The following is a 22,335-nucleotide window of genomic DNA, read 5'->3' as shown; positions in this document are numbered from 1 at the left end:
GTTCCTGTGCAACACCGTGTTTTGCAAAATTGTGCAATATTAATCATGGGGTCTATGGGAAAAGGAGGGTAAGGGGCGAACCCCCAAAATTATTAGTAAAGCCAAAAATTTAATTTAGTCTAACACACATACTAGCAAAGTCTAAATAAAACTTTAAGTCACATATTGTAATAAAACAGTGCTGTAAATGTAACACTTTCAAAATACAGGTCACTGACTACAGCAGTGTACCTTTCACCACACTCTTCACCAGAAAGCGCGTGAGGCTGACTGACCACGTCAGTTCTCCTCAAGAATCTCCCACAGTTTCAAATAAAGTTCTTTCTAAGTGGATACTACAATTCCCCGTTTCAGGCTCAGTTTCAAGGCTTCCAGAGCGGATTACATTCCTGTTTTAGCTGAACACATTGATTGTACATTTTGCAGACAGAGGATCCTGGGGCTGGGTTTTGCTGTTCAGTTGGTTCCTGGCAAGGAATTGCGTCACAGTGAACGGGAATTCACTTTATGGAAAAAGGTTCATGAATCACATTGCAGCCAAATTTTATTTAATCAACACGCGTTATCTGAGGACTGCCGGTATATTGAATGGAGGAGCAAAATTGATGGGCTGAAGGGACTACAGCAGTTCTAATTTTATTTTTCGCAATTTTTAAACATATTAAGGGATATGAATATTGTATGGGTAAAACTGCATGAAGGAGATGTTCGACCATTAACTTGCACAGAGAAAGCTCAATGTGTTGTGTGACGTACTCATTTCCCGAAGTTCCTGTACAGTTTGTGGGAAAGCTCAGTAAGTGTTGTCACAAACCGTCAGACGTTAGGAAGGAGGTCTCTGCAGGGTCAACAGGACTATGTTTCCCGTTCCCTTTTCTGAGACCAAGGTTGTAGCCAGGTGTTCTCTCCGGGTATATCCTTTAAGAGCTCGGAGCAGTTGATACAATTGAGTCTCTTGCTTGGCCGTTTTAGAGACTATTGAAGAGTTTATCACATGGCTGTATGTCTGGAGTCACTGTTAGGACAGACCAGGAAAACATGGAGATTCACTTTCTGAACGTACATTGGGGAAGGAGATCGATGGACTCAAGATCATTGTTACTGAACCAGATTTTAGATCTAGATATGTTAATAATTGTTTTTATCTTCCACCAGCTGCCCAAGCATGAGCCTGGTCTTTATTAGTAATCCAATGACAATTCCACGACCGCACCATCTCCACATGGAGACCTATCTGAAACTACACTCAGCTGGTTATTTCTGTGCTACTTGACAGCTCTGTCATATAGAACTCCCACCAATTAGACTGTCGTGATGGGACTGATGGGGTGGTAATTGGTCAGATTGTATTTATTCCCCTCTTAGGAAACTGGACATAGCTGAGTAATTTTCCACGTTGCCAGGGAGATGTCAGAGTTGGAGCTGGAATGAAACAGCTTCCCCAGTGACACGGCTTATTGTGCAGCACAAGTCTTCAGTCCCATTGCAGGAATGGTGTCAGGGCCCATTGCCTTTGTCGTATCTACTGTGTTCAGCGGTTTCTTCATGTCACGTGCAGCGGATCGAATTGGTTGAAGACTGGCATCTGTGATTCTGTGGGCATCATGATACGGTAAGTTGGAACATCCACTCAACACGTCTGGCTGAGGATAGTGCAGACACCAGATACTTGACTTTTACACTAATGTACAGGACTGTTCCATTATTTAGGATGAGGATATTTGTGGAGTCCTCTCCCCCAGTCAGTTGTTTAATGGTCCGTCGACATTCATGCTTGGATATGGCAGGATGACAGTGCTTCGATCTGATTTGTTACGCGTGGTATAATTTCTGCCTCTGTACCAGATGTTAGTTCTGCTGTTTCGAGAGAAACCAGCCAATTGCGGTAGCTTTAATGGGTTTTCATCATATAAAGGTACACATAGTACTGACCCTGGCATGTTCACCCACACTCGTCACTGAACTATAGATCGGCTTGAGGGTAATGGTGGACTGAGACATTATCCTGAGGGAAAGGTTACAGATTGTCATTGAATACAATTCTGCTTCTGCTGTTGCTGCTGTGACCTACAGCATCAGATGATAACCCAGTTTTAGCTGCAATATCTACAATTCAATCCTACTGACTGTCCCCCAGTTCACACAGAGACCCATTCACCCATTAACCCTGCACTCAGTGACCTACTCTGGTTTCTGATGCGGTAACCCTTCCATTTTCATATCCTCATTCTGCTGAAATTCTTTCCATGGTGTCACGCCTCCAATTTGTTACTTTAACTCAATCAATTTAAGGTACGAATCTGAATCTTTTCCTTTCAGTAATACCATCTTCTGTATTTGAAGTGAATGTGTTTCCTTCTGTTTTTCTCCCTGACCATAATTCAGAGCTCTGCAGTGTCAGTAATGCCAGCCTTATGCAGTTTCAGAGTCAAGGAACTTGTCACCATGCGTTATCGTTCAGTTCCCAGTGTATGGCACTCCATGTTGGACAGGATGTTTGGGCTTCTTTGACATTCGTCGTTGGAAATTGTTCAAAAACAGAAATTGCTGAAGAAATTGCTGAAGATGTTGCAGCATTTTATGGAGTGAATGCAGATATAAACTTTCAGGTCCAGTGAACCTTCTACAAAGCTCCCGGTTTCTCTAGCAATTTTTGGTATTTTTATTTCCAGTATCGATCGTTATTTTGTAATTGAAAATATGTTCAATGCCGCTATTCATTTCTGGAGAAACTCAGCAGGTCTGTCAGCATCTGCAGAGACAGAGAAACAGGATTAGTGTTTCAAGTCTAGTGTGACACTTCTTCAGAACTCGAAATGATTGGAAAATGTGCTTCAAATCCCTTGCCAGAGTTGGGGAATGGGTGACAGGGGAAAGAGGGTGTGGCAAAAGATAAAAGAAGATTCTGTGAAATGAGTTTAAATTAAGATGCGATGGGGAAAGGGGTTCTCTCTATTGAGTGCAAGATAAGGAAGATACAAGCACAGAAGATCATTGGGAGGCCAGGAGGGGGAATGTTGACTATATGGTATTATATAGATCTGGCCATAGATACGTTTTCATTGTTGAGGTCATCACCCCCGTTAGACAAATAAATTCAGGTGCGTGACTTGTTATTGGCACTAAATAAGCGTTTCATGCTGCCTCAGTATTGTAATATGAAGAAAAACAAATAATAGTATGAAGTTTTGGTTGTGTATTGTTTTATTGTCATGTTTAATATAGTTTCAAATTTGCAGCACTTATCTTTACATGTTTGTTCTTGAAGTTAGTATCAGATGGAGTGTAGAAGGTTGTGGGCTGACATTATAGAAGTTTATGAAATCATGAGAGGTATGGATCGGGTGAATACCCAAGGGCTTTTCCACAGGAGGGGAGAGTTCAACCATAGGAGGCATAGGTTTAAGGTGAAAGGGGGAAGATGTAAAAGGGACGCAGTGGCAGTGTTTTTATACAGAGTGGTACGGGTATGGAATGAGCTTTCAGAGGAAGAGTGGTAGATGCCAATATAGCTATAACATTTAAAACTCATTTGGACAAACATACGAATGGGAAACATTCGTAGAGGCCTATGGGTCAAATGAAAGCAGATGGGGCTAGTTTAGATTGGGAAACCGGGCCAGCATGGACATTAAGAGAAGCTTCACGCAGTGTCAGTGAGGGTTTGTGAAAGGAAATTATATTTTGCCCTGTAAGATCATGCAAAGATTTATGGAGATGCCTGGAAATATAACAAGCGAACTTGACAAAGGGGATCTGGTAGACAAGAGGCTTTTCAGAGATTTTCCGCAGGGTATTACAAAATAAAAGATCTTACTCAAGCCGGAAGCTCGTAGGATGACGGATAATGTATTAACATGCGATGATGACTCGTTAACACATAGAAATCAGTGAGTCAGGATTAATGGATCTTTATGATAAAGGGGTATCTGCTGGATCACCACACATATCAGTCCGATGGCATCAGTTATTGCAATCTATACTGACAGCCTGAAGGAGGGAGCTGAGTGCAATATACATCCGAGTTTGTGGAAGACACTGAGAACCAAAAGGCTGGCTGTTATTTAATGGAGAGGACTTCCAGAAAAGGAGGAGTTCAAAGTGATTGGAGTCTTCCTGAGTATGAAGCATCACGTCAGCATGCTGATGCAGCAAGTAATGCGGTTGGATCATTAACTGGCTTCCAGAGATGAAAGGGTTGAGTTATTCAGAATCTCTATAATGGTGAGGTGATTATTCATTGGAGTTTAAATGAATGAAGAGGGATACTGTTGAAATATATAAGATACAGAGCGGGCTTGAGAAGGTAGATGTTGAGAAGTTGCTCCCAATCGTGGGCAGAATGTCGAACTCGAGGATAAAGATACCGAATAAGGAACATCGATTTCAATCTGAGATGCAAAGTGATGCCTTCTCTCAGAAGGTAGTGAATATCTGGAATTCCCTAACCCAGAGAAATGTGGAGAGATACAGGAGTCAGCATGAAAGTGGAGTTGAGCCCTGGAGTAGATCATCCATGTTCTTATTTTATGACAGGGCTAGCTTGAGGTGGCGAATGACCTACTTCCGTTCCTATTTATTAATTTCACATGGTACGCTATTGGAAACTAACAGGTTATTTTCCTGGAAGTCGTGTTGCACAATGTTGCATTCAAGGACAGCAGATGAATTGTTTAGGTTAACCTTAGGTGGGGTATAGGGGCTGTATACCCAGCGTATCTAAGTCAGTAACATGACCCACATCTGGAGCAGATGTTACAGAGAGGGGAAGCCTGGAAAGAGAGCTTGGGGGTGGGCGTCAGTTCCTGACCCAGCCTGAATTTTCCAAGTAGTTTTCTGAAACTACACCTCACCATCGGAGTGGCCTCGATGTGCCTCTATGAGCAGGTCTGAAGGGTTGAACATAACATCAGAACATGGCGCTGAGGGACATGAGTGGGCCATTCAGCCCATTGACACTACTCCACCAGTAAATAAGGTTGTGGTTCATCTCATTGTGTTCCCAGCTGCACTTTGCTCCCGATGCACTATTATCCTTGATTCACCTGTTTATGGAAAATCATTTTATATTATATCGAAGCCAGCCTCGATATAATGTAAAGATTCCGACATCCCAAACTTCCGGGAAAGAGAATTCCCACTGGAATAAATTCGCACTTGGTGAATTTCTCCAAATTCCTGCTCTGACTGAGGTTAGAGGGTGTCACTGTTTCATTTTTATCCCACTCTTCCACTGCTCTGAACAAATTTAAAATGTAGCTTTAAAATGTATTGCTGGAAAAGCGCAGCAGGTCAGGCAGCATCAAAGGAGCAGGAGAATCGACGTTTTGGGCATGAGCCCTTCTTCAGCAATGAGGAGGGTGTGCCAAGCAGGCTAAGATAAAAGGTAGGGAGAAGGGACTTGGGGAAGGGGCGTTGGGAATACGATAGTTGGAAGGAGATTAAAGTGAAGGTGATAGGCCGGAGAGGGGTGGGGCGGAGAGGTCGGGAAGAAGATTGCAGCTCAAGAAGGCGGTGCTGAGTCTGAGGGACTGAGAAAAGTTGGGGAGAGGGGAAATGAAGAAGCTGGAGGAATCTGCATTCATCCCTTGTGGTTGGAAAGTTCCGAGGTGGCGCTCTTCCTCCAGGTGTCGTGTTGCTCCGGTCTTGCGATGGAGGACGCCAAGGACCTGCGTGTATTTGGCGGAGTGCGAGGGGGAGTTAAAGTGTTCAGCAACGGGGCGGTTGGTTTGGTTGGTGCGGGTGTCAAAACGGTGTTCTCTGAAACATTCTGCAAGTAGGCGGCCTGTCTCCCCAATGTACAGGAGGCCACATCGAATGCAGTGGATGCAGTAAATGATGAGTGTGGAAGTGCAGGTGAATTTCTGATGGATATGGAAGGATCCCTTGGGGCCTTGGAGGGAAGTGAGGGGAGAGGTGTGGGCGCATGTTTTGCATTTCTTGCGGTTGCAGGGGAAGGGGCCAGGAGCGGAGGTTGGGTTGGTGGGCCGTGTGGATCTGACGAGGGAGTTGTGGAGGGACTGGTCGTTCTGGAACAATGATAGGGGTGGGGAAGGAAATATATCCTTGGTGGTGGGGTCCGTTTGGAGGTGGCGGAAATGATGAAGGATGATACGATGTATCTGGATGCTGGTGGGGTGGTAGGTGAGGATCAGTGGGGTTCTGTCCTTCTGGCGATTGGAGGGGTGGGGTTCATGGGCGGAGGATTGGGAAGTGGAGGAGATGCAGTGGAGAGCATCGTCAACCATGTCTGAGGGGAAATAGCGGTCTTTGAAGAAGGAGGCTATCTGGGTTGTTCAGTCTTGGAAATGGTCTCCCTGGGAGCAGATGCGGCAGAGACGAAGCAATTAGGAACATGCGATGGCGTTTTTACAGGGGGAAGGGTGGGAGGAGGTTTAATCTAGGTGTAATCGAGGTAGCTGTGGGAGTCGGTCCGTTTATAGTAAATGTCCGTGTTGAGTCGGTCGTCTGAGATAGAAATGGAGAGGTCTAGGAAGGGTAGGGAGGGGTCTGAGACGGTCCAGGTACATTTGAGGTCGGGGTGGAAGGTGTTAGTAAAGTAGATGAACTATTCTCCTAGTAAACTTTAAATGTAACCAGGTTGGTGATGTGGCCAATCATAAAGATCTCAGACTGCGTCAGGTTCAGTGACAGGAACAAGTCAGGCAGATTTCTTTAGTCAGCCACAAATAACTAATAGAACTGTCGGATGTGCATGGTGGATATCTGGTTAGCACTGCTACCTCCCATCATTAAGGATCTGCTTTCCATATAACCTCAGGCGACGCTATGTGTGGAGTTTGAGCATTCTCTCTGCAGTTTTCTGTGTGGGTTTCCTCCCAATCCTCCAATTTCCTCCAACAGTCCAAAGATCCGCAGCTTAGAGTGGATTGGTTTTACTAAATTGCCCATCATTCCCAGGGATATGTAAGTTAGGTAGGTTAGTCATGGGAAATGCAGGGTTACTTGGATAGGGTAGGGGGGCAGGTCCGGTGGATGCTGTTTGGCGGGTCAGTGTGGAGTTGATGGATGGGATGTCTTACTTACACACTGTAGAGATTATGTGAAAATGACAAGAAATTTAGACTATACCCAGTGGGTATCTATCTGATCCACTCTCATCTAGGTCTTGTCTGTTTCAATAAGATCATCTCTCTTTCCAAGGGTGACCTGTTAAATTCTTCATAATATAATTTACTCATTCCTGGAATGCGTGAAGTAAAACATCACCGAACTGCTTCTAACGTAATTATACTCTTTCTCAGAGAAGGAGACAAAGAAAAAATAATCTAACACTCAGATCTTGAGTTTTATTTTTTTTTCTCAGTGTTGTGGTTCTTTGTAACTCTCTTCCCCACAGAACATTGGAGGCAGAGATATTGAATAATTTTGAGGAACAGACAGAAGGTTCATAAATAACAACGGTATCGAGGATTATCAGGGATTGGCAGTAATATGCGGTATGGGGGTAAATGTAGACAGTGGTACCAAATGACACTGCTCCAGAACATCCAGGAATATAATTCAAAACGAAATGGTAATGTCGATAAAATGTTAAGGGGGAAGCCCAGATGGTGGCGATCTGGAAGGTCTGTTTTAATGGGGTCTGCATCAGAGCACAGGCAAAGTGGTTCTCTAACCCACCCCATCCCTGCCAGTTACTTAACATTCAACACTAAAAAGAGCGATAGAATCTTTACTAATCCCGTTTCGTCAAGTGGAAATGACAAAACATGGGAAAGGATCGATCAAGTCACAACATGCAGTGCACCCGTCAGAAGCATCGAGCAGGCCTGAGGCTGTAGCTGCAACCCACTCTGCTCGTTCAATAGACCCAGTTACTCACCAGGCCTTGGTCACTGAGTTCACCAACTTAAGTGAAATGATTGAAGTCATGACTGAACAGAAGTCTAGCTGTGGCTAGAACCGCTCTCAGACGTGCTCCAAAAACATGAGCAGCAACTAGATAGCCTTGGAAACAGAACATACAATGTCAAGTGCCGAACTGCATTGACAGAGACTGCGATCAATTCCTCTCGGGAGAGGATCCTCCCCCTTGAAATACAGGTTCATACCTTAACTGAACAAGATGACCTCCTCGAGAACAGGGACAGGACGAAGAGTGTTCACATCGTCGATCTGCTGGGCCCGACGCCAGGTGGTCAGCTTTGATTTGGCTGCTGTGATTCCTTCACTTCGAAGCTGAAGTTCATTGGGTTATGGCACGGTGGTAAGACTCAGACCAACGCCTTTGCCCTGTCCTTGTACGGTTACATAGTTACAGGGATAAACAAAGACTGATGGAAGCTCAGTGTGGTTTCCGATGGCTTTAATTCACGAGAGCTCCAGGATTATGTTCTTTTATGACTTTTCAACATCGGTGATTCAGGAAAGAAAATCTTTTGATGATATCAAGAGAAGAGTAAGTGAACTCGGGATTCAGTATTCCTTATGCTCTGTATTGCTTTGAATGGGTCAATGAACTCGTCTGATTCTCCAGAGAAAGCGAAAACTTTGTGGATATTTTAAAGAAAGCTGGATGTTGAGATAATCATGTTTCTCCCTTAAAGAAATTTTGTTGGATTTTTCTGGTATTAACCAGTGTTGAATTATAGTCGGGGATGGGTAGAGTGCACACTTTTAACTTCTTCATTAGTATTACTACTTGTTTTCTCTTTCTTTGCTTGTGTCGGAGGTGTGGCTCAAGCTGCAGGGAGTTACAAAAGTAGTTGTGATGACAAACTGCCGACCGAAGGACAGTTGAAGCCTGGTTTTTGTTATGAATTGCCCTGAATGCCATATTGGTCGGGGGGAGAAGATAAAGTTTTGGGATATGTAAGCGCCTCCAAGGGGCGGGGTAAATTTCCATATAACGTGTCATTGGCACTTGGGATTTTGTTTCGTTCGTTGTTTTTTTTTATGTGTTTAGCTTTGGAAAGTTTTGCGAGCTTGTTAGTTGTAGTAGTAATAGTTTGTATCGTTTTAAGGGTCGCTGAGTGTTTTATCATTAATGTTCAGCGATGTGTAATTCGATGTGAAACTCTCTCGAATTCAAATGTTGCTGCAATGTGTTATGGATTATAATGTGGTTAAATAGTGTACCTGAAACATTAAGGGCAGTGATCTGCCAGTCAAGAGGAAAAATGTAATTTCTCGTCTTAAAATCAAAGAGGGTGGTTGTTGCCTATTGCAGGAGATGCACCGTGATGACAAGGAACATTTGATGTTACAGCAGGGCGGCTTTGATCGGGTTTATTTCGCGTCTTTTAATACTACGAGTAGGGGAAAAGTCAGAATGGATTGTTAGAATCTTCCATTTAAATCACTAGATTGCATTAAACACTCATGGAAGGATCATAATCCTCAAAACCTTGAACTATAGGAATTAATACAGTGTTTTGAATTGCCACCCAGTGCACCCGCTGAAAATCCTGGTAGATGTATTTCCCAAATTAAGTTATCTTGCATCGTGGCACATTGTTGTAGAGGATATTTCAACTGTCTTATGCACCCCACTGTGGACAGAATGACCAAAGGTCCCCAATACCCTCGTTATAATGTACGTAATTAGTGGATTTGTGTGCAGAATCAGAGCTGGTGGATGTCTGGAGGCAGTTCGACTTCACAAGAAGAGATTTTATTTTCTTCTTGAACCCGCATAAATAGCACACGAGGGTTGATCTCTTCCCCATCCCTGAAACAATCTTAGGTTCGCTGGCATCCTGCACAATTGGGAATATTACCCCAACATACTTGCCCCAGTAATGGGATAGAAGTCACATAAGATTATGTTGTTTGTAGATGAAGGTCTTATGTTTTTGTCAAATCCCGCAATTTCGGCATCTCACGTGATGCAATGCATTAATTCGCTCGTCACCTTTTTGGGCTTTAAGATTAATTTTACAAAGTTGGAGGCCATGCCTATGGGAGGCCTTAGGGAAATACCAGATTTTGAGGGTAAATCCTGTTTTTCTTTTAAATGGACGGGGGTGGGTGGGGGGAGGGAGGTTTCTCTATTTCAGTATATTCATTACAAAAACATCCGTTTTTGATCATTTATTTAACAGGAACTATGTCTATTTGTTTGAAAAATTAAACAAGACCTTCAAAGAAGGGAGGCACCTCCAATATCCTGGCTAGGTCAGATAGCTGTTCCTAAAATGAATGTTCTTCCTCATTTACTGTAACCCGTGTGAAAGCTTCCTTTGATGGTTCCCAGACAGACATTTGGGAACCATAAGCGACTCTCTATCAAGCTAACCAAATTTTAACTACCCCACATTGTGGGGAGTAGATCTCCCAGATTAAAAGCTATGAATTCAGGTCTTTTTTATCCTATGTTAGTGCCTGGGCCGCTGATGACTCGGCGTCAATAGGATTAGATATTGAACCCTCTCAGACAAAGTGAACCCTTATTGGTCTGCTGGTCTTAGACAAAATGAGAATATTTATGGAGTATTGTAATAACCCAATAATTATCAATACTGTTAAAGCATGAATGACAATGCGTCAGATTGAGGGCAATACAGTCAAAACCATGTTTCTTACACCTATAATTGGTATGCCGGGTTGTCATACTGGGATAATGGATTCCAGGTTTAAACTGTGGGCAGCAAGGGGTGTGTCTTACTTGAGTGATTTAGAATTAGTAGAATCCTTACAGTCTGGATAAAAGCCCTTGGGCCCAGCAAGTCCACTTTGACCCTTTGAAGAGTAGCCCAACCAGACCCATTCCCGTACCATCCTATATTTCCCCTGACTAATGACCCAACCTACTCATCACTGAACACTATGGGTGATTTATCAGTAATCAATTCATCGAATCAACACATCTTTGGACTGTGGGAGGAAACCCACACAGACAGGCCTCGAATATGTTAACTCCACACAGCCAGGCACCCAATGCCGGAACCAAATTCGGAACCCTGGTGCTGTGAGGCAGCAATGCTCACTACTGAGGCACCTCGTGCTTTTTGAGGGAGAAACAATGATGTCATTTGATCAAATAACTCGTATGTATGGACTGGCTAGTAGAGACCTCTTCTCTTTCTTTTCCAGATCAGAGATTTGATTTTAAAAAACACACTTTTACCAGACTCTTACAGATCCAATAGAGAGAAGAGGGTGCTTATTGCTTAGAATACACTCTCCCACAGTACCCTTTATCATTAGTTGGAGAGTGTCCCCTCAGACGAAACTGTGCAGCTTTGTGATGTCTGCGAGAGAGAGTTGGGGGTTCAGAACACTTCGGAGCCAGAGGAGGTTATTTGTGAAAATGCTCGAAGAATTTCATCTGTAATAGGACCCTTTCCATGCAGTTGGAAATTCTTCATAGGGCCTATCTGACCCTAGATTATCTCCCAAAATTCAAAATGGGATTATCTTCAGCATGTCCGAAATGCAGAATGACTACAGGCACTCTTACTCATTGCATGTGGTCCTGCTGAAGGCTTCATATATATTGGAGCAATGTGTTAGGTGTGAGAGAGTGGGTCAGGGGACTGAATTGGAGATGGACCTGGTTTCTCTTTTCCTGGGCCTGCCCAGGGTACTTTACACAGATGCACAAGTGAAAAAATATCCTTAGTTTCTGTGCTAGGAAAAGCATTCTGTTGTGTTGGATGTCTGAATCACCCCCCCCCCCCAAAAACCCCCAGCCTCCTCCCGCACCCCCCGCCCGGGTCTGTTGCGTCGTCGTCAGCTCTTCATGGAGAATATCCATTTGGCCTTTCTCACCAGCATGGTGCACCAAAAACAGATTTATATAAGACCATGGCAGACCTTTTTGAATTACCTTGATACAGGCTTATCTGCCACTCTCAGAAGGGCTTTTATACAGCCATGACGATATTATCTAATAAATCTTATATCCAAAGAGGAGGAATAATGAACATAAAAAGGGATATCAGCTAATGCTCTTGAAGAACGAGAGCTATCATTTTGTTACACTGAGCAGTATTATTTATTCATTATTTACTGTTAATTTTTGTTTTCCTTCTGTCTGTTTATTTTTTTTAACTTGTTTTGTATGTACATGCACATGGGTGCAATTTAGATCAGTTACTGGAGTTGTGTTGTTATTGGTTTATTATAAAATTAAAATTCTCTTTTTCAATAAAGATATTTTTAAAAGTATTAAAATGCTAACATTGATAGAATAGAGTCCCAAAGAACTCTCATTACACAGTCCACTCATGGTGGTTTATCTTGAGGGTCACCACATCTCGGGTGATGGGGTGAGGCTGAGAGAGCGTCCCCTTCTTGGTAACCTCTGTCAGTGTGAGGAACTGAACCTGCGCTCTACATCACAAACGTGCCGTCCAGCCAATTGAGTGGGAGACTGTGTAACTGTTACACACAGAAACAGTCACAGAAAAAGGGCAAGAGAAGCACTCATAACAAGGAAAGTGGTACAGTTCAGATAACGGATATAACATTTATGGAGTATTGTCATAACTCAATAATTATCAAGACTGTTAAAGCATGAATGACAATTCGTCACATTGAGGGCAATATAGTCAAAATCATGTTTCTTACCCCTATAATTAGCATCCTGTGATAATGGATTCCAGGTTTAAACTGTGGGCAGCAAGGGGTGTGTCTTACTTGAGTGATTTATAATTAGTAGAATCCTTACAGTGTGGATAAAAGCCCTTGGGCCCAGCAAGGGTAAAAACATTCTCTGCTCAAAATTGTATTTTATAACAAGACGTGTTTAGAAGTTGTTTTTGGTTTAATATCATTATGGTGAGTCAACTGAAATAACCAGAATTACACAGTGTGATTGGATATCTATAACCATAAAATAAAAGTATATTTTTGTTTGGTCTGTGTAAAGCATGCTGACTGTTGCATGAAAGTATACAGTTGATGGAATATACTGTTAGGAGAGCGCGTTCCATCAGAAATGCCCTCAAGCAGGCGCTTGAAGATAATTGGGGTAAAAGTGCCTGAGTGCCGTCTGGACAGTGACAGGAACGCAGAGGGTTGAATGACTGAAAGCTCCTGTATCTGAGAAAAGCACCAGATCAGCTGGGAAGTTATTAAATGCTAGAGCACACTTGAAGGGCTGAATGGCCTCAACATGGTTTGAAATATGTGTGATTTGGAAAACGTGCATCTCTACTCCTTCCTCTTTTGTGGTTACACACTGGGGCACTGCTAATTTTCCTTAAACTGGGCATTATTTGGAACACTATCTGGAACATTCCATATTCGGTGTTCTCCAGAATGTTCTCTAACTGTGTGAGGGGTATTACAAAGGCGAGAGAGAGAGAGAGCGAAGCTGTTGCATGTGGCAGTGAGAGTGGTGGAGCATGCGCCTTGGTCGTGCTATAACAGATATACAATGAGTGTGAGGGAGTAGAGAGACCAATTACCCTGACAGAGCGGGGAAGGTTATTGATGCTTGTCCTGTTTTGCTGGATATTTCTTCAGGCCGCAGATGCTGCATTGAATTTGGTGGTGAGCACAGACCATGCTCGGTGGGTCTGGTAGTATTGCCCCCTCTGGGAAGGCAATGGCCCCTCTCTGCACTAGCCCATCCACTATGCACACCATGCACCGTCAACAAACTATCTGCCATGATCGGGGTAAACTGTACAGGGCAGCTCCAAACTGAGAAAACTTAGCCGTGTGCCCCTTGGCCTTTTAAAGATGGCACCAGTGACAGGGAACACGGAATATCTAGGGAAATCCTGACGACTGTGAGTACCTCCAATCATGATGGGTGGGAGAATCGGGCTGGCATTCAATGAGAGGTGGGTGGGGTGGGTGGTATTTAATGAGGTGAGTTCGATAGGACAGCAATAGGAAACTAGCTCAGCTTCGTACAGACAATCCCTCTGTCACACTCAATGAAAATGACACTGAGACAAATTACTGCTTTATACAGTTCAATGAGCCGAACACTCTGCTGTCCTCACTCCCAGTTACAAAGTTGCAGAACAAATGCTCATTCAAAACTCCCCATCGCCTGAACTCACAGCATTATTCCATTCACTCATAATTCTTCATAATACTGACCCGTGTTGCATGATACTATCGAAATGTCTTCATATCAGCATTCTAAAACCTGTGAACATATCTTTCCATGACATTTTTTCTCAGTCTGTCCCTCTCTGTCTCTATCCTGAAACACACATGTTTACAGTCATATGATTCTACTGCATGGAAACAGGTCCTTCGGCCCAACTGGTAGATGCCGACCAAAATGTGCATCCACACTCACCCCAATTCCCTGCCCTTGCTTCTTTCCTATCCATGTATTTATCCAAATACCTTTTTAATGTTGTTATTGTACCCACCTCAACCACTTCCACTGGCAGCTCAGTCCAAAGGCAAAACACAGTCTGTGTAAAAACGTTGACCCTCAGGTTCCTTTTTATTTTTGTCCCCTCCAAACATTAACAGATGTCCTCTAGTCCTTGGCTTCCCAACCTTGCAAAAAAAAATTGAAATATTCACCCTATGCATGGTTCTCATGATTTGATAAGAGGTACACTTCAATATAATCCCCCTCAGTTTTCTACGCTGTTAGGAAATATGTTCTAACCTGCCCAACTTCTCCCTATAACGCAGACACTTTAGCCCAGGAAACATCTTTGTAAATTTCTTGTACATTCTTTCTCGTTCAATAATATCCTTTCTAGGGCAAGGTGAACAAACCTGAACACAATACTCCAACTGCAGCCTTACCAACATCCTGTACAACGGCAACAGAACGTCCCAACTTCTATACTCAATGCCCTGATGTAGGCCAGTGTGCCAACAACCTTCTTCACTGTCCTGTATATCTGCGACTCAAATTCAGACAACCATGCACCTGATATCCAACATCCTTTTGTTCCACTACACTCCTCAAGGCCCTCTCATTCACCATTAAACTCCCACCTGAATTTGACTTTCCAAAATGAAAGATGTAGCATTTATCTATATTAAACTCCATTTGCTTTTTCTCAGCCCACTTCCCCAGCTGATCAAGGTAGTGCTGCAATTTCTGATAATGTTGCTCACTGTAAACAATACCACTATAACATCACTAACCCCCTCTTACTTCCTTGTACCATTCAATATTTTAGTGCCATCTGCAAACTTACTAACCTGCATTGTGCACTCTCGTCTAAATCATTGATCTAGATAACACACAGCAATGGGGACAGTACGGACCCCTGAGGCACTCCACTAGTCACAGGCCTCCAGTCCAACAAGCATACCTCCACCATAGCTTTTTGCTTTATAATGTCAAACCAATTGCGTAACCAAATTGCCAGCTTACCTTAGAGTCTGTGCGATCTAACCTTCTAGAGCGGCCTTTCATGTGGAATCTTACGAAAGGCCTTACTGAAATCCATATAGATTATGTTGACCGCCCTGCCCTCGACAACTTTCCTGGTCACTTCCTTAAAAAACCCTAATAAAATTTGTAAGGCATGATCTGCCACGCACAAAGCTATGCTGACTGCTTCAAGTCAAACTCTGTCTTTCCAAATGCATGCATATCTTGTATCTCAGAACCTTCTCAGGTAGTTTACCGCAAACAGATGTGAAGCTTACTGGTCTGTATTTCCCAGGCATTTATTTGCAGCCCTTCTTGAAGAAGGGCACTATATATTTGTTACCGCCCAGTCTTCCAGGACCTTGGCCCCTGTCTTCTCTCACCTCTTGCAGTCCTCTTGGATATATCTGGTCAGGACCAAGAGATTTTCCTGACTTTGTGCATTCTAATATGTCCAGCAGCACCTCTACTGTGATTTCGACAGTACCAAGATATGACAATTAACCTCCCAAAGGTCACAAGTCTTCATGTCTTTCTTCATGGTAAACACAGAGGGGAAATTGAGGACCTCAACCTCTCTTGTAGTTTTACACATGCGTGCCTATTTTGGTTTTTAAGGCGTCCTATTCTCTCTCCAGTTGTTCTTTTTCTTTACTATAGTGAACTTGGGTTCACCCTAATCGTCTCAGCCAAGGCTATCTCATACTCCCTTTTCGCCTTCCTGATTTCCTTCTTCAGTAAACTCCTGTATCCCCTGTATACCTCCAGGGATTCCCTTAATTCCAGCTGCCTGTACCTGAACCACGCCTCCTTTTTGCTGGCTAGAGCCTTAATATCTCTTGTCATCCAGGGTTTTCTCTTCCAGCCTCACTTTCCCTTCACCCTCACAGGAACATGTAAACCTTGAACTCGAGCTATCTCACTTTTACAGCCCTCCCTCGTGACTAATATCCTTTTACCTGAAAACAAACTACTCCAATTAACCCCTGCAATCCTCTGTCTAATTCCAACAAAATATGCCTTGGCCCAATTCAGAACTTGAATCTGTGGACCAATTTGGTCTCTCCCATAACTATTTTAAAATTACTACAATGCCAGTTACTTTTCCCAAAATACTCCCCCACTTTACCACCGTCACCTATCCATCCCTATTTCACAACAGTTTGTCCCTTCCAGTGTCGGACCCTTTATTTACTGCTTGGGAAACTTTCTTGAACAAACTTAAGAAATTACGTTCCATCGAAGTTCTTAACCATCTGGATGTCCCAGTCTATGTTAGGAAAATTTAAATCACCTATTATGACAATCCTAATGCAACTGCTACCCTCACCAGTTTCCCTGCATATTCGTTCCTCTAATTCCCATTGATGATTTGGAGGCTTATAGTGCAACCACTACAACATCACTAACCCCCTCTTCCTTCCTTGTACCATTCACAGAACCTCATCGGATAATACCTCAGTTATTTCATCTTTAAATACTTGTAGGATACTCGCCTTAATCAGAACTATTGGTGTTTCAACTGTTTTCATTTACATCTCTCCCTTGCAATGATTTTCACATCTGCATCAAAACTTGTCAAGGTACAGTGGAGATATGCTGCTGTAACTGGATGGGAGCTGCACATCCTGTCACTTCCAGCAAGTTTCCCCACACTGGGCAGTGATCTAACACAGTGTTACCGAAAACTGGAACAACCTGTGTTTATATATGAATAAACCAGTGAGGTCTGCACTTCTCCCCACGCTGGACATTTATCCCAGGAATAAAGATTAAGTATTGGTGTGGGCTGCACAGAGTTCCATTCTGGATATTGTTGGGTTGCATTCAGCAGTACACGAGCCATATCTACACAGTGCTCCATCCCGAATGCATTATGGATGGGCTGTTTATGTGAGTTTGATTGCAAATGTGAGAGAACTAAACATCTGGCAATACCTTTATTTTGTGTTTTCATTCTTGTGATCGGATCCTTCAAATCCTGACTCATCCTTAGACCCGACCCTCTGGATGAGTCATGGTGACTGTTGTTGCAGCATCTGGGTCTGTAACATGACCAACAAATGGAGCAGAGGCTGCAGAGAGGACAGTCTCCGTAAAATGGAATGAGGAAATCACAATCAGATCAGCCGTGGTCTTAGTGAATGGTGGGGCAGGATTGAATGGACCACTAATCCAACTTGTTCATGTATTTATGTTTGTTCCAAGCAAACTCCTCTTCTCTCCCAATGTCCCATACTAGTGGGAAGTGAGTCAGCTCCTCCTGTTCCTGTGTAACAGGATCCTGGGGCCTCACTAGCCTACAGATTTCCCTGTGGCCCTGTTTCGAGCAGTTGAGTGACAACCTCCTGTTCCTTTCCCTGTTCCCGTGTCCCAGTCTCAAGCAGTTGAATGACTCCATCCTGTTCCTGTGTCCCAGTCTCGAGCAGTTGAGTGACTCCCTCCTGTTCCCATGTCCCAGTCTCAAGCAGATGAGTGACTCCTTCCTGCTCCTGTGTCCCAGTTTCGAGCAGTTGAGTGACTCCCTTCTGTTCCTGTGTCCCAGTCTCGAGCAGTTGAATGACACCCTCCTGTTCCTGTGTCCCAGTCTCAAGCAGTTGAGTGACTCCCTCTTGTTCCTGTGTCCAAGTCTCAAGCAGTTGAAAGACTCCCTCTTGTTCCTGTGTCCCAGTCTCAAGCAGTTGAATGACTCCCTCCTGTTCCCATGTCCCAGTCTCAAGCAGTTGAATGACACCCTCCTGTTCGTGTGTCCCAGTCTCAAGCAGTTGAGTGACTCCCTCCTGTTCCTGTGTCCCAGTCTCAAGCAGTTGAATGACACCCTCCTGTTCCTGTGTCCCAGTCTCAAGCAGTTGAATGACTCCCTCCTGTTCCCATGTCCCAGTCCCAAGCAGTTGAATGACACCCTCCTGTTATTGTGTCCCAGTCTCGAGCAGTTGAGTGACTCCCTTCCTGTCCCTGTGTCCCAGTCTCAAGCAGTTGAGTGACTCCCTCCTGTTCCTATGTCCCAGCCTCGAGCAGTTGAATGACTCCCTCCTGTTCCTGTGTCCCAGTCTCAAGCAGTTGAATGACACCCTCCTGTTCCTGTGTCCCAGTCTCAAGCAGTTGGATGACTCCCTCCTGTTCCCATGTCCCAGTCCCAAGCAGTTGAATGACACGCTCCTGTTCCTGTGTCCCAGTCTCGAGCAGTTGAGTGACTCCCTTCTGTTCCTGTGTCCCAGTCTCAAGCAGTTGAGTGACTCCCTCCTGTTCCTATGTCCCAGCCTCGAGCAGTTGAATGACTCCCTCCTGTTCCTGTGTCCCAGCCTCGAGCAGTTGAGTGACTCCCTCCTGTTCCTCTGTCCCAGTCTCAAGCAGTTGAGTGACTCCCTCCTGTTCCTATGTCCCAGCCTCGAGCAGTTGAATGCCTCCCTCCTGTTCCTGTGTCCCAGTCTCGAGCAGTTGAGTGACTCCCTCCTGTTCCTCTGTCCCAGTCTCAAGCAGTTGAGTGACTCCCTCCTGTTCCTATGTCCCAGCCTCGAGCAGTTGAATGACTCCCTCCTGTTCCTGTGTCCCAGTCTCAAGCTGTTGAATGACTCCCTCCTGTCCCTGTGTCCCAGTCTCAAGCAGTTGAGTGACTCCCTCCTGTTCCTGTGTCCCAGTCTCAAGCAGTTGAGTGACTCCCTCTTGTTCCTGTGTCCCAGTCTCAAGCAGTTGAGTGACTCCCTCCTGTTCCTGTGTCCCAGTCTCGAGCAGTTGAATGCCCGCCTCCTGTTCCTGTGTACCAGTCTCGAGCAGTTGAGTGACTCCCTCCTGTTCCTGTGTCCCAGTCTCGAGCAGTTGAGTGACTCCCTCCTGTTCCTGTGTCCCAGTCTCGAGCAGTTGAGTGACTCCCTCCTGTTCCCATGTCCCAGTCTCAAGCAGTTGAGTGACTCCCTCCTGTTCCTGTGTCCCAGTCTCAAGCAGTTGAATGACACCCTTCTGTTCCTGTGTCCCAGTCTCGAGCAGTTGAGTGACTCCCTCCTGTTCCTGTGTCCCAGTCCCAAGCAGTTGAGTGACTCCCTCCTGTTCCTGTGTTCCAGTCTCGAGCAGTTGAGTGACTCCCTCCTGATCCTGTGTCCCAGTCTCAAGCAGTTGAATGCCCGCCTCCTGTTCCTGTGTCCCAGTCTCAAGCAGTTGAATGACACCCTTCTGTTCCTGTGTCCCAGTCTCAAGCAGTTGAGTGACTCCCTCCTGTTCCTGTGTCCCAGTCTCAAGCAGTTGAATGCCCGCCTCCTGTTCCTGTGTCCCAGTCACGAGCAGTTGAATGCCCGCCTCCTGTTCCTGTGTACCAGTCTCGAGCAGTTGAATTACTCCCTCCTCTTCCTGTGTCCCAGTCTCGAGCAGTTGAGTGACTCCCTCCTGTTCCTGTGTCCCAGTCTCGAGCAGTTGAGTGACTCCCTCCTGTTCCCATGTCCCAGTCTCAAGCAGTTGAGTGACTCCCTCCTGTTCCTGTGTCCCAGTCTCAAGCAGTTGAATGACACCCTTCTGTTCCTGTGTCCCAGTCTCGAGCAGTTGAGTGACTCCCTCCTGTTCCTGTGTCCCAGTCCCAAGCAGTTGAGTGACTCCCTCCTGTTCCTGTGTCCCAGTCTCGAGCAGTTGAGTGACTCCCTCCTGATCCTGTGTCCCAGTCTCAAGCAGTTGAATGCCCGCCTCCTGTTCCTGTGTCCCAGTCTCAAGCAGTTGAATGACACCCTCCTGTTCCTGTGTCCCAGTCTCGAGCAGTTAAGTGACTCCCTTCTGTTCCTGTGTCCCAGTCTCGAGCAGTTGAATGCCCGCCTCCTGTTCCTGTGTACCAGTCTCGAGCAGTTGAGTGACTCCCTCCTGTTCCTGTGTCCCAGTCTCGAGCAGTTGAGTGACTCCCTCCTGTTCCTGTGTCCCAGTCTCGAGCAGTTGAGTGACTCCCTCCTGTTCCCATGTCCCAGTCTCAAGCAGTTGAGTGACTCCCTCCTGTTCCTGTGTCCCAGTCTCAAGCAGTTGAATGACACCCTTCTGTTCCTGTGTCCCAGTCTCGAGCAGTTGAGTGACTCCCTCCTGTTCCTGTGTCCCAGTCCCAAGCAGTTGAGTGACTCCCTCCTGTTCCTGTGTTCCAGTCTCGAGCAGTTGAGTGACTCCCTCCTGATCCTGTGTCCCAGTCTCAAGCAGTTGAATGACACCCTCCTGTTCCTGTGTCCCAGTCTCAAGCAGTTGAATGACACCCTTCTGTTCCTGTGTCCCAGTCTCAAGCAGTTGAGTGACTCCCTCCTGTTCCTGTGTCCCAGTCTCAAGCAGTTGAATGCCCGCCTCCTGTTCCTGTGTCCCAGTCACGAGCAGTTGAATGCCCGCCTCCTGTTCCTGTGTACCAGTCTCGAGCAGTTGAATTACTCCCTCCTCTTCCTGTGTCCCAGTCTCGAGCAGTTGAGTGACTCCCTCCTGTTCCTGTGTCCCAGTCTCGAGCAGTTGAGTGACTCCCTCCTGTTCCCATGTCCCAGTCTCAAGCAGTTGAGTGACTCCCTCCTGTTCCTGTGTCCCAGTCTCAAGCAGTTGAATGACACCCTTCTGTTCCTGTGTCCCAGTCTCGAGCAGTTGAGTGACTCCCTCCTGTTCCTGTGTCCCAGTCCCAAGCAGTTGAGTGACTCCCTCCTGTTCCTGTGTCCCAGTCTCGAGCAGTTGAGTGACTCCCTCCTGATCCTGTGTCCCAGTCTCAAGCAGTTGAATGCCCGCCTCCTGTTCCTGTGTCCCAGTCTCAAGCAGTTGAATGACACCCTCCTGTTCCTGTGTCCCAGTCTCGAGCAGTTAAGTGACTCCCTTCTGTTCCTGTGTCCCAGTCTCGAGCAGTTGAATGACACCCTCCTGTTCCTGTGTCCCAGTCTCAAGCAGTTGAATGACACCCTTCTGTTCCTGTGTCCCAGTCTCAAGCAGTTGAGTGACTCCCTCCTGTTCCTGTGTCCCAGTCTCAAGCAGTTGAATGCCCGCCTCCTGTTCCTGTGTCCCAGTCACGAGCAGTTGAATGACACCCTCCTGTTCGTGTGTCCCAGTCTCAAGCAGTTGAATGACACCCTCCTGTTCCTGTGTCCCAGTCTCGAGCAGTTGAGTGACTCCCTCCTGTTCCTATGTCCCAGCCTCGAGCAGTTGAATGACACCCTTCTCTTCCTGTGTTCCAGTCTCGAGCATTTGAGTGACTCCCTCCTGTTCCCGTGTCTCAGCCTCGAGCAGTTGAATGACTCCCAGCTGTTCCTGTGTCCCATTCTCAAGCAGTTGAATGATTGCTTCCTGATCCCAAGTCTGTGAAAATGGATGTCCTCCTCCTGTTCCTGAGTAACAGGCTCCATTAGCTCTGTGCTCAACTCCTGCTCCTGTGGAATGGAGGTGAGGGACTGAATGGCCTCTTCACATTCGTTACAGCTTCTGTTGACTAAAAGCAATTCTCCTGATTCTGTAAATCACCATCAAAATCTGAATAATGTATTTTTGTATTTTGCTCTCAGTAAATGAGCAAACAATCTGACTGACAGAATTCAGAAGCTGAGTAGTCTCCTCCTGTTCCTGTGTTATACACTCAAAAGGCAATAGAGTCTCAGAGATGTACAGTACAGAAAACGATCCTTCAGTCCAGTCGTCTATGCCAACCAAATATCCTAAATAAATCTCGTCCCCCTTGCCAGCACTTGGCCCATCTCCCTCTAAATACTTCCCATTCATGTATCCATCCAAATGCCTTTTAAATGGTTTAACTGTACCTGCCTCCACCACCTCTTTTGTCTGTTCAATCCAGACACACAGCGGTCTCTGTGTGAAAATGTTGTCCCTAACGTCCCTTTTTAAAATATTTCTCCTCTCACCTTAAACCTTTGTCTTCTAATTTTGGACTCGCCTATCCTGGGAAAAGACGTTGACTGTTTACCTTATCTATTCCCCTCATGATTTTATAAACCCCTTTAAGATCACCCCTCAGCCTCAACACTTGAAAATAGCCCCAGCCTATTCAAACTCTCCCTGTAGCTGTAACCCTCCAACACCTGCAACAATATTTTAAGTCTCTTCTGTACCCTTTCAAGTTTGAC

This window comes from Chiloscyllium punctatum, chromosome 31 (assembly GCF_047496795.1).
Source record: "Chiloscyllium punctatum isolate Juve2018m chromosome 31, sChiPun1.3, whole genome shotgun sequence".
Lineage (NCBI taxonomy): Eukaryota > Metazoa > Chordata > Chondrichthyes > Orectolobiformes > Hemiscylliidae > Chiloscyllium > Chiloscyllium punctatum.
This window is presented reverse-complemented; position numbering follows the sequence as displayed.